Here is an 11,607-nt window from a genome sequence, read left to right on the forward strand (position 1 = left end):
TCCTCATCCTTGTCAACATTTGGTGTTGTCAGTTTTGGATTTTGATCATTCTAATAGGTGTGTAGTGGTATCTCATTGTTTTAGTTTGCATTCCCTGATCATACTATGTGAAGCTCTTTTTCATATGCTCATCTGCCATCTGTATATCTTATTTGGTAAGGTGCCAGTTAAAGTCTTTGGCCCACTTTTTAATTGGGTTGTTTGTGTTCATATTGTTGATTTTTAATGTTCTTTGTAAATTTTGGGAAATAGTTGTTTATTATGTATTTTTTGCAAATATTTTTTCTCCATCTATAGCTTGTCTTTCATTCTTTCGATAGTATATTTTGCAGGCAGAAAGCTTTAATTTTAATGAAGTCCAGCTTATCATTTATTTCTTTCATGGATCATGCCTTTGCTGTTGTATTTAAAAAGTAATTTCCACCCCTAAGCGGCCTGAGGTGACCTCTGAAAATGGTTTGCTATTTGCTTTACCCAGAAAACCCTACAAAATCATGCAAATCAAAAGGTTCAAATCTCTGTGTTCACTTTAAGGACACATGTGAAACTGCCCAGGCCCTCAGGGTATGCATATCTGAAAAGCCACCAAGTATCTGAAAGATGTCACTTTGCAGAAGCAGTATGTGCCATTCTGTAGCTATAATGGTGGAGTTGGTAGGTGTGCCTAGGCCAAACGGTGGGGCTGGACACGGGGTTGGTGGCCCAAGAAGAGTGCTGGATTTTTTCTGCACATGCTTAAAAATGCAGAGAGTAATGCTGTAGTTAAGGGTTTAGATGTCCATTCTCTGGTCATTGAGCACATCCATGTGAACAAAGCCCCGAAGATGCAGCATAGAATTTAGGGCTCATTGTCGGGTTAACCCATACATGAGCTCTCCCTGCCACGTCGAGATGATTGTTCCTGAAAACAAGCAGATTGTTCCTAAACCAGAGGAGGAGGTTGCACAGAAGAAAAAGGTATCCCAGAAGAAACTGAAGAAATAAAAACTATGGCCTGGGAGTAAAGTCTGCATAGAATAAATGCAAATAAAAAAAAAAAAGAGAAAAAAAGTAATTTCCAAACCCAAGGTCATCTAGATTTTCTCCTATGTGATCTTTTAGGAGTTTTATAGGTTTGCAGTTTACATTTAGCTCTGTGATCCTTCTTGAGTTAATTTCTTACTATAAGGGTGCAAAGTCGGTGTGTAGCTTCGTTTATTTTGTTTTGTTTTTGTCTGTTTGTTTGAATGTCCAGTTATTTCAGTACCATTTATTTAAAAGACAATCTTTTCTTCATTGTATTGCCTTTGCTCTTTTGTCAAAGATCAGTTATGTGTATTTATGTGGGTCTGTTTCTCAGCTCTCTATTCTGTTTCACTGATCTATTTGTCTGTTCTTTCACCAATACCACATAGTCTTAAAGTAATCATGAAGTTGCATATGTCAATCCTTAGACTTGATTCTTTGCCTTTAATATTGTGTTGGCTATTTTGATTCTTTTGCCTCTCCATTTAAACGTTAGAATCAGTTTGTTGATATCCACAAAATAGATGGATGGGATTTTGATTAGGATTGTACTGAATCTGTAGATCAAGTTCGGAAAAACTGACATTTTGACAATATTTGAGTCTTTGTATTCATGAACATGGAATATAGTCTCCATTTATTTAGTTTTTCTTTGATTTCACTCATCAGAGCTTTGCAGTTTTTCTAATATAGATCTTGTACATATTTTGTTAGATTTATACCTACGTATTTCATTTTTTGCAGGAGCTAATGTAAATGATAATGTGTTTGTAATTTCAAATTCAACTTGTTCATAGTTGATTGATTGACTTTTTAACTTTCTACCCTGAAACCTTGTTATAATCACTTATTAATTCCATATTTTTTCTATATATTGCCAAGCTGTTATCTTAATGGCTGTTGCAGTTTGCATTTCCACCAGAAATTGATAATCATTCCTATTCCTAACATTTTCCCTAACAGATTTATTGTCAAACTTCCAGATTTTGCCAATCTGATAGGTTAGCAATGTTTCCTCACTATAGTGGTATTTAGAATTTCTTTTATTAAGTGAAGTTGGCCATTTTTTTCTTTAAGGGTCATTTCTGTGTTCTTGGTCTGTGAACTACCTATTCAGATTCTTTCAGCATTCTTCTATTGGATTGTTGATCTTTTTATCTGAGGTTTTGGGGAGCTCTTATTATATCATTTATGCTGGCTTTTCATCCTACTCCCTTATCAGTTATAAATAATTTCTCCAAGTTTTTATGTACATTTTAACTTTGTGTACAGTGTTTCTGGTCTGCAGAATACTTTTAAATGACTAGTTAATTATTCATTCTTTTTTCTTGAGTTGTTATTGGGTATTGAGATAATTAGGAAGGTTTCCCTGATCTCAGGTTGAAAAGACATTCATCTATATCTTCTTCCAATTCATATAAAATTTTAATTATTTTTAAAAAGATTTTATTTTTAAGTAATCTGTACACCCAACATGGGGCTCAAACTCATTGATCCTAAAATCAATCCCAGGTGCCCCATAAAATTTTAATTATTATTAATTTTTTTTTTTACTTTAAATATATGATCTTTCTAAAGTTCATCTTAGTGGGTGGGGTAAGATATAGATCTAATTTTGCCTTAGCCAAAATGTTGTTCTGAAGCCAATTATTAAAAAGTTTGCCAGGTAGTTTCTAGTCACAGCAGAGTTTAAGAATATAAATTTTAAGAATTTCAGGGTTATTTTTAGAGGAAACACTTTGTTACACACACACACACACACACAATTTCCTGATGTGGAAAATAAATTTGTGTACAAAAACTTAAAAAACTCAGGAATGATGTTTTTGAAATAAATGTTAACACATACTTAACCTGGAACCGAAATTCATTATCTTTCAAGTCTTTTCAACTTTCTCCCATAGTTTTAATTCCAAGTTTGACAATTTAGAGTTTTCTGGAGAGTAATATTCTCTAAGTCTTATTAAAGAAAAATAAAACTAAAAATTGGTTTGTCAAAATATAAATATTAATGCTCTATGTAGTCCATTAAGGCCTTCAATAAATGAAAACCAAATATAAAGTAACAAGCTTTTAGTAAGTATCTGGACATGATCCAAGATAAAAATTCAGAAAAAAGCAAGTTTTTAAAAAAAATAACAGTTTAATCCAAATGTAACATTATTGCTGATTATAGAGTCTCACTATGTGGTTTAGAGCAAAGCTGTTTTCATCTACCCACTCTGAAAATCAGCATGACCACAGGCAGTCAGAATCAAATAAATAGTCTTAGAAATAATTTTGTCCAATTTCTGTATTTTCTGAGGATACAATTATTGCCCATATTGATGCTCTTCAGCTAAAGACCATGAGGAACACACCTGTAGTTAGGCAATTTGGGTTTATGCTTACCGTAACAAGCCATTGAGGGAGACCACACAACCGGTCATGGGAAATCGCAGGGTATCTCAGTAGGAGTGCTGGAAAGGACTTTTAAAATAGGATTTCAGTGTTGGTTGGGTGATTTGGGGGAAGATTTCAGGAATCTTAAATCTTTGTTCTGAGGCCTTGTTCTGGATTGGATGCTGTCAGGAAGCAGGGCTAATTCTGATTGGGTATTTAGTATATCTTACTTAGAAGGAGGGGAGACTGGAGGGAAGCTAAAACCAGCAGCGTTCACTCATATTACTCAAGACAGGGAGATGTTGGATTGTTTTTCTGGTTTGGACAAAGTTTGCATTTTTCTCTGTGTTCAGGCATGATTATAGAGTGGTCTTGTTTCTGTCTTTTTTTTAAAAAAATTTGAGTATAGTTGACACAATGTTGCATTAGTTTTAGGTGTACAACATAGTGATTCAACGGTCTCTATATGTTATGCTGTGCTCACCACGAGTGTAGCTCCCATCTGTCACCGTACAACACTATTCTAGTACCATTAACTATATTCTCCATGCTGTGCCTTTGATTCCCATGACTCGTTCAGTCTTGTTTCTCTCTTGATATCATAGTCAGAGAGTGCTTTGTCCGATGTTGGTGTTCTGTGAGAAAGTGTTCCGGGTAGTTTCCAGGTGTCAGGAGCTGCTTTTTTTTGGCACTCCAAAAAGGGCAGAATTTTTCCTTTTTAGTTCAATTTGTACACAATAAAATATACCTGTATTAGTCAGGGTAACTAGTTCCAGCTGCTGTAGTAGATAATCCCTAAATCTCAGTTGCCTAACATAATAATATGTTTTTTCTCATGCACACAAAATCCAATACAGACCTTCCTTGGTGGGCCAATCTTCAGGCCTCATCCATCTTGTGTACACATGTAGCCATCCTCCACACGTGGCTTCCAAATATGCCACAGGAGGAGAAGAGAAAGTGGAGAAAGCATACCAGGTAATTAAATACCTCACTGCAGAAGTGACACTTCACTTTTCTTATATTGCTTTGGCCAAGATTAGTCAATCACCCCACATAGATTTTAGGGGGCCTATTAGGGTTCTCCAGAGAAACAAAACAAAACTGAGGGTGTGTGTGTGTAGGGAGAGAGATTAAGAGAGAGATGATAATAGAGGCTGGCAGGTCCAAAATCTGCAGGGTAGGTCCAATAGGCAGGGCACCCAGGCAAGTGCTGATTAGTTGAAGTCTGCAGGCCATCTGCCGGCAGAATTCTTTCCTATTCTGGGGAGGTCAGTCTTTGTTCTATTCAGGACTTCAGTTGATTGGATGAAGCCCACCCACATGATGGAGGGCAATCTGATTTACTTGAAGTCCACTGATACAAATGTTGATCTCATCCAAAAAACACCTCTACAGAAACTTCTAGAAAAAAATGACCAAGTATTGAGGCACTAGGGCCCAGACAAACTGATACATAAAAATTAATCATCAGGGAGGTATGACTTCTGTTTGAATTTTCTGCCAAACCACTTGGAATTGGCAATTTGCAGCATGAGTCTCTGGTTGCCAGCCAGCTTTCTTGCCAAAACACTCCTTTTACTAATATATATGTTTTCAGTAAAAATGCATATTTTATAAACATATGTTTATTCACATTTTAACTCAGTGCAAAAATCTTACATTTATCTAGCATGATTTTCTATCCTGTGTGATAGGTAGGATGTGTATTGTTATTTCCATTTTACAGATAAAGAGATGAAACTAAGGTGACTTATGTAGGGTTACATGGTAAGCAAGTGAAAGGCCCAAGCCCAGAAGTCCAGTCTTCACTTCTTTTATCCACCACAGACACATACCTAACAAAATAAATCAAAGGGAATAAAACAAATCATTCTTGGAATTTTGGATTTATATCATCTGTTAATAGGGAAAAATGTTTGTAACCTTGCATATTTTAAAAAATGAAAATAAAAATAATTGACATAATTTCAGTTCTTATCCTGTGTAATAGCAGTACCAGGGAGTATTTAGGCTTTCTGTAGTTATGTGACGAATGATTAGTCCAAAAGGTGACGAGGTGGCATGATGCTGTGGATTAATTATATTTAGGGCTTTTAATAATAATTAAGCTCACTGGCATGAGACTTATAAGAGCTGCACAGTTGTGAGCAAACTGAGTGGACCTGCCAGGCTTTCTAAAATAAGTGCTAGCCAATTGCCACTTCTGAGTTTAAGAGCCAGTGGCAGAATCATGCTGATGGCTTCCGTGTTGCTTCTAAGAGACTGCCAAGACGTCATGCAGCCTGCTGAAACCAGTTTCAAGAAAACCACAGTCTTCATAGTGGTTTCAAATATACATATTACATATAAGTTGAATATAGCACAGTCTGAATTCATGGTGATAAATCTTTTTAATTCCTTTAAAGATGGCGTATCCCTGGCATATAGGAGGGTAATGCCAGTGAATCAGAAACATGCCAGCAGGAGAAGATTTGGTTCAAAAGGAGCCCCTAGGGCATTTTGGAGAAAATGATATTTAATCATGATGACAGAAATTTATAATAACCTCTTTTCGTTATACCAGTCTTTCTTCTTGTATCCACTTTTTGCTAGCAAGGCCAGGAAGTCAGCAACTGACAAAAGATTTCTGTGACTTTAATAGGAGACAGATGTTGAAGTATTAACCCTACTTTTTCTGGCAACTGACATTCAGTTTCTGGGAGGGAAGTGAGGTAAAGAAACCATGAGGCTGACTAGGAGAGGGAGCAGGGCTCAGCAGATCAGAGCTGAGGGGAATGCCATGCTTGCTGGATGATTGCGTGTGTGTGAACCATAATACATCAAAAAATTCCCTAAATTGTTCTCTCTCTCCCCAGTCTTTTCTATTGATTCGTGTTTGTTCTGTATTTATATCTGCTGTTAAGAATGACACAGAAGAAAAGGGGTCTGTGGTTAGAATCAGTACTTGGGATTTAAAAAAAAAAAAAGCTTTAGCATTATTTTCTTGGTAGTCACGTTTCACTGATTCAGAACAACTGGTGATTTCTCTCTCTATAGCTTTAATTATGTTTGCTGTCAGAGACATAAGCCATAGGAAAGGACAGGACAGCAACTTTATTTTAAGCTGGATTGAGTATCACTAAATCTCCCCAATTCCTATCAGCTCGAGAATTAGAGTTCTTCTCTCTAAGAAATATTATATATTTAAGGTTTTTTAAGTTTAACTTTGAGTTGTCAAGTAACCATTTTATCTCTTAAAACGTTGGAGTGGGGATAGAACTATAATAATTAGGTAACATTTTATAAATATACACAAAGAGGCTAGCTATACTGTTATGGTAGTAAAGTCCACAGATTAAAAACTTCTGAGCATGTGTAAGAAGTAGAAGATGTGCTAAACGTGGTATTTAAAGTAACATGAAGTAGACTTTAAGCAACTTCTATTTAATACTCATAAGGGAATCTTTTCCCTATATATGGAAATCCAATTGTACTTCAAAGTACCCCAATAGATAGTGTGTGATAAAAACATTTAAAATGCCTAATTTGGGGGCCCCTGGGTGACATAGTTAGTTAAGTGTCTACCTTTGGCTCAGGTCATGATCCCAGGGTCCTGGGATTAAGTCCCGAGTTGATATCCCTGCTCAGCGGGGAGCCTGCCTCTCCCTCTCCCTCTGCTGCTCCCCTTGCTCCTGTGTGCGCACTCTCTGTCTCTTTCTCTCTCTCTCAAATAAATAAAATCTTAAGAAAATGCCTAATTTCTTCCTCTGATGTAGGATTAAGATGAATGTTCATATTTCCATATTTCTTTTTTTTAAGGATTTTCATAGTAGTATTAGTATTTTTCCTCTTTTTAAAAATTGAGGTATAATTGACATACAACATGATGTTAGTTTCAGGTATACAACATAACAATTTGAGAGTTTGATAAAATAGTTTCTCTTAAGGGCAGGCCTCATTAAGAAAAACAGAATGGCTTAGACCTATTTCCAAATAATTGCTTGTCCCCTCCCCTGCTTGAAGTGAAGTACATTTTCTCCAATTTTCAGTGTGAGACTCTAGTGGGGGATCCTGGAGAAATTTTTTGCGGCATTTCCCTGAAATGGAGGGTGGCTTCCCCACCCAACATTCTCTCACAGCATTTATAGGGAGTATGTCACTGGTTTTCTAAGTAAGGCCACAGTCACCTCCTTGACCCCACTAACAAACACACTAGCTGTCTCTGCAAAAGCCTGGACCCAAGGTCAACTGACTATGTTCCAGCATATGAACAAGCAAGGCCCTGCATTCCTCTTACTGGAGATTAGAGCCCAAGACCCCATCTAGTTTATGCCCACAGCCCCTTCTTGTCTTAAGATAATCTGAATTTTGCCTCATTTTGATGTTAAGTCTCCACCCCAAAGTGAGCATTGGATGTATGCTACATATATGTTTGCTCAGTGCGCGTGCTCCATCTTTCCTTGTGAACTTATGCATAGTCATATTTCCCTGCCCTTTTCACCAATTTGTATGTAATCTCAACCTCTATGGGTATAAAAAACTTGTTCTCTCCACCTTCAGGAAGGCAGATTTGGGAATGCTCCCCTCTGATTAAGCTTCCTTCTGATAATCCTCATTAGGTTTCCCTTATGATAATAAAATTTTCTGTGCTTCAAAAACAAACAAAAGCCATAATGATTCAATATTTGTATATAATGCAAATTGATTACCACAAATAAGTCTAGTTAATATTTGTCACCATACATAGTTATGGAATTTTTTTCTTGTGATGAGAACTTTTAGGATCTATTCTCTTAGCAACTTTCAAATATGCAGTACAATATTATTAACTGTACTCACCACACTGCATATTACATCGCCATGACTTATTTATTTTGTAACTGAAAGTTTATATCTTTGACTTCTTTCACCCATTTCATCCCCTAGCCCACCCACCAGCTCTGCTAATCACCATTGTTTTCTCTGTTCTCTGCATCTATCAGCTTGTTTTTCTCATTTTTGTTTTAGATCCCACATATAAGTGAGATCATGTGGTATTTGCTTTCTCTGTTTGACTTATTTCCCTTAGTATAATGTCCTCAGTGTGCATCCATGTTGTCACAAATGGCAAGATTCCATTCTTTTCTATGGCTGAATAATACTCTATTGTGTGTATATCACATTTTCTTTTTTCATCTGTCAGTGGACACTTAGGTTATTTCCATGTCCCAGCTACTGTAAATAATGCTGCAATGGACATAAGGGTGCATGTATCTTTTCAAGTTAGTGTTTTCATTTTCTTCGGATAAACACTCAGAATTGGGATTGCTGGATCATATGGTAGTTCTGTTTTCAGTTTTTTTGAGAAAGCTGTTGACCATCTATATGTCTCTTTAGGAAAAATGTCTGTTCAGATCCTCTGCCCATTTTTTAAATGGGATTATTTGTTTTTTTGCTATTGAGTTGTAGGAGTTCTTTATATATTTTGGATATTCACCCCTTCTCAGATATGATTCGCAAATATTTTCTCCTATTCAGTAGGTTGACTTTTCATGATGTTGATTGTTTCCTTTGCTGTGGAGATGTTTTTTTAGTTTGCTGTGGTCCCACTTATTTATTTATTTTCGTTTTTGGAGTCAGTTCCAAAAACTCATTGCCAAGACTAATGTCAAGGAGCTTACTGCCTATGTTTTCTTCCAGGAGTTTTATCATTTCGCATCTTATGTTCAAGTCTTTAATCCATTTTGAGTTAATTTTTTTTAACTCAGTTTCACTGAATTAATTTCATTAAGCCCAATTTCATTCTTTGACATGTGGCTGTCCAGTTGTCCCAGTATTATTTATTGCAGAGACTGTTCTTTCCTCATTGTATATTCTTGCCTCCTTTGTCATAAATTAATTGACCATATATGTATGGTTTTATTTCTGGGCTCTCTATTTGTTCCATTGATCAATGTGTCTGTTTTTATGACAAAACCATATTGTTTCAAGTTAGGATAGCTTTGTAATATAGTTTGAAATCAGGGAGTATGATGCTTCATTTTTATTCTTCTTTCTCAGGATTGCATTGGCTATTTGGGATCTTTTGTAGGTCCATGCAAGTTTTAGAATTGTTTGTTCTATTTATGTGAAAAATGCTATTGGAATTTTGATAGGGATTGCATTAGGTAGTAGGTTACTTTGGGTAGTATGGATATTTTAACAATATTCTTTTAATCCAAGAGCATTAAATATCTTTCCATTTTTTCATGTGTCTTTTAAAATTTCTTTTATCAATGTCTTATAGTTTTCAGAGTATAGAGGAATTTCACCTCTTGGTTAAATTTATTCCTAGGTATTTTAATTCTTTTTCATACAATTGTAAATGGGATTGATTGTTTTCTTAATTTCTCTTTCTAGATAGTTTGTTAGTGTATAGAAATGCAACTGATTTCTGTATATTGCTTTTTTATTTTACAACTTTACTGAATTCTTTCATTAGTTCCAACAATTTTTTGTGACATCTTTAAGGTTTTCCCTTTATAATACCATGTCATCTGTAAATATGGCAAATTTTATTGCTTATTAAGCAAAGGTTTAACAATATGATTGTCAGCATTGTGCACAATAGCTAAACTGTGGAAGGAGCCAAGATGCCCCTCAACAGATAACTGGATTAAGAAGATGTGGTCCATATATACAATGGAATATTACTCAGCCATCAGAAAGAATGATTACCCAGCATTTGCAGCAACATGGACGGGACTGGAGGAGATTATGCTAAGTGAAATAAGTCAAGCAGAGAAAGACAATTATCAAATGGTTTCACTCATTTATGGAACATAAGAAATAGCAGGAAGACCAGTAGGAGAAGGAAGGGAAGAATGAATGGGGAGGGGGGTAAACAGAAGGGGGAATGAAGCATGAGAGACTATGGACTCTGGGAAACCAACTGAGGGCTTCAGAGGGGAGGGAGTGAGGGATTGGGATAGGCCAGTGATGGGTATTGAGGAGGGCACGTATTGCATGGAGCACTGGGTGTTATATGCAAATAATGAATCATGGAACATTACATCAAAAAGTAAGGATGTACTGTATGGTGACTAACATAGCATAATAAAAAATTATTATTAAAAAAGAAAAAGAAACAAAAAAACCCCAATATGATTGTCAGATTTGTATGGCTTTTCTAAAAAAAAAAAACAAACCATTTTTGTTTAAATTGGATTATGGTAGCCAACTGACCAGATATAAGTTAATGATGATTCTGAAAAACAACTTCTATGATCTAATTGGATGCCAGCAGGTAGGAAGAATTGTGCATTCAATGTTATTTTATAATATTTTTCCTATTAGGTGATTTTGTTTATGTGTAGGAGATTCTCATTCATATTTCTATCATCTAATAAGAGGACTTATCACTCTTTTATGAATTACTCATTCCTGAAGACGTGTTACTTGATGTTTTTCCGAGGAGATATCAATACAGAAGAATTCTATAATGCATAAGACCTCACACAAAATCACTGTAGTATTTAGCCTGTAAAATTTAGCCTGTAACAAATCCCATTTTGTTAATGCAAGAAGCTAGTGAGGCTTGAATAGAAGTGGTAGAGGTTGGAGTGTATAAGGCCTTTATGCCATAATTAGGAGTTTGAATTTTTTTCTGCATAAGTCAACAAGAGGAAAGACATTGGCAGGTTTTGACCAATGGTGTGAAATTATCTGATTTTTATTTTTAAATGTTTACATTGGCTACTGTGTAGAAAATTGCCTGAAGTGGAATAAAAGTGGAAGCAAGGAGAAGAAATTGGAGGCTCCTGGAATAGCCTGAGTTATGAAGGGGACTCTGTGGGGAAACATGCTGAATTTGGGATATCTTTTAAGCGTAGAACTCTCAGGACTTACTGATGGATTAGATGTGGGGTGCACAGGCATGAGGACAAACAAGATGACTCCTAGGGTTGAGCTTGAGCAAATTTATGGAGTGTGGTACTAATTACCAATTATAAACCTAAACTAAAAATTTAATTGACTTAAAATTATTAAAACATGCAAAAATCACATTCTTCATTCAATATCATTACTTTAAAAAACCAGAGAGGTATATAATGTATGGTCAACTAATTATCCTGCATTGATATTGAAAGTATATCATTAGAAATTTGAAGATAAAATAATTATTTAAGTAGTAAATGACCACCATGCTTTCTTATAACACTTCTGTTTGTGACATGGTTATGGTAGACTCCTGGGTAGGATTGACTCAAATGACATTAT

General features: G+C 35.6%; 1 pseudogene; it reads left to right on the forward strand.

The window, feature by feature from the left end:
* The first annotated feature begins 440 nt into the window (after positions 1 to 440).
* LOC121101400 lies at positions 441 to 1,024 on the forward strand (annotated as a pseudogene).
* The last annotated feature ends 10,583 nt before the right edge of the window (positions 1,025 to 11,607 follow it).

This window comes from Ursus maritimus, unplaced genomic scaffold, assembly GCF_017311325.1.
Source record: "Ursus maritimus isolate PB19 unplaced genomic scaffold, ASM1731132v1 scaffold_8, whole genome shotgun sequence".
NCBI classification, from domain to species: domain Eukaryota; kingdom Metazoa; phylum Chordata; class Mammalia; order Carnivora; family Ursidae; genus Ursus; species Ursus maritimus.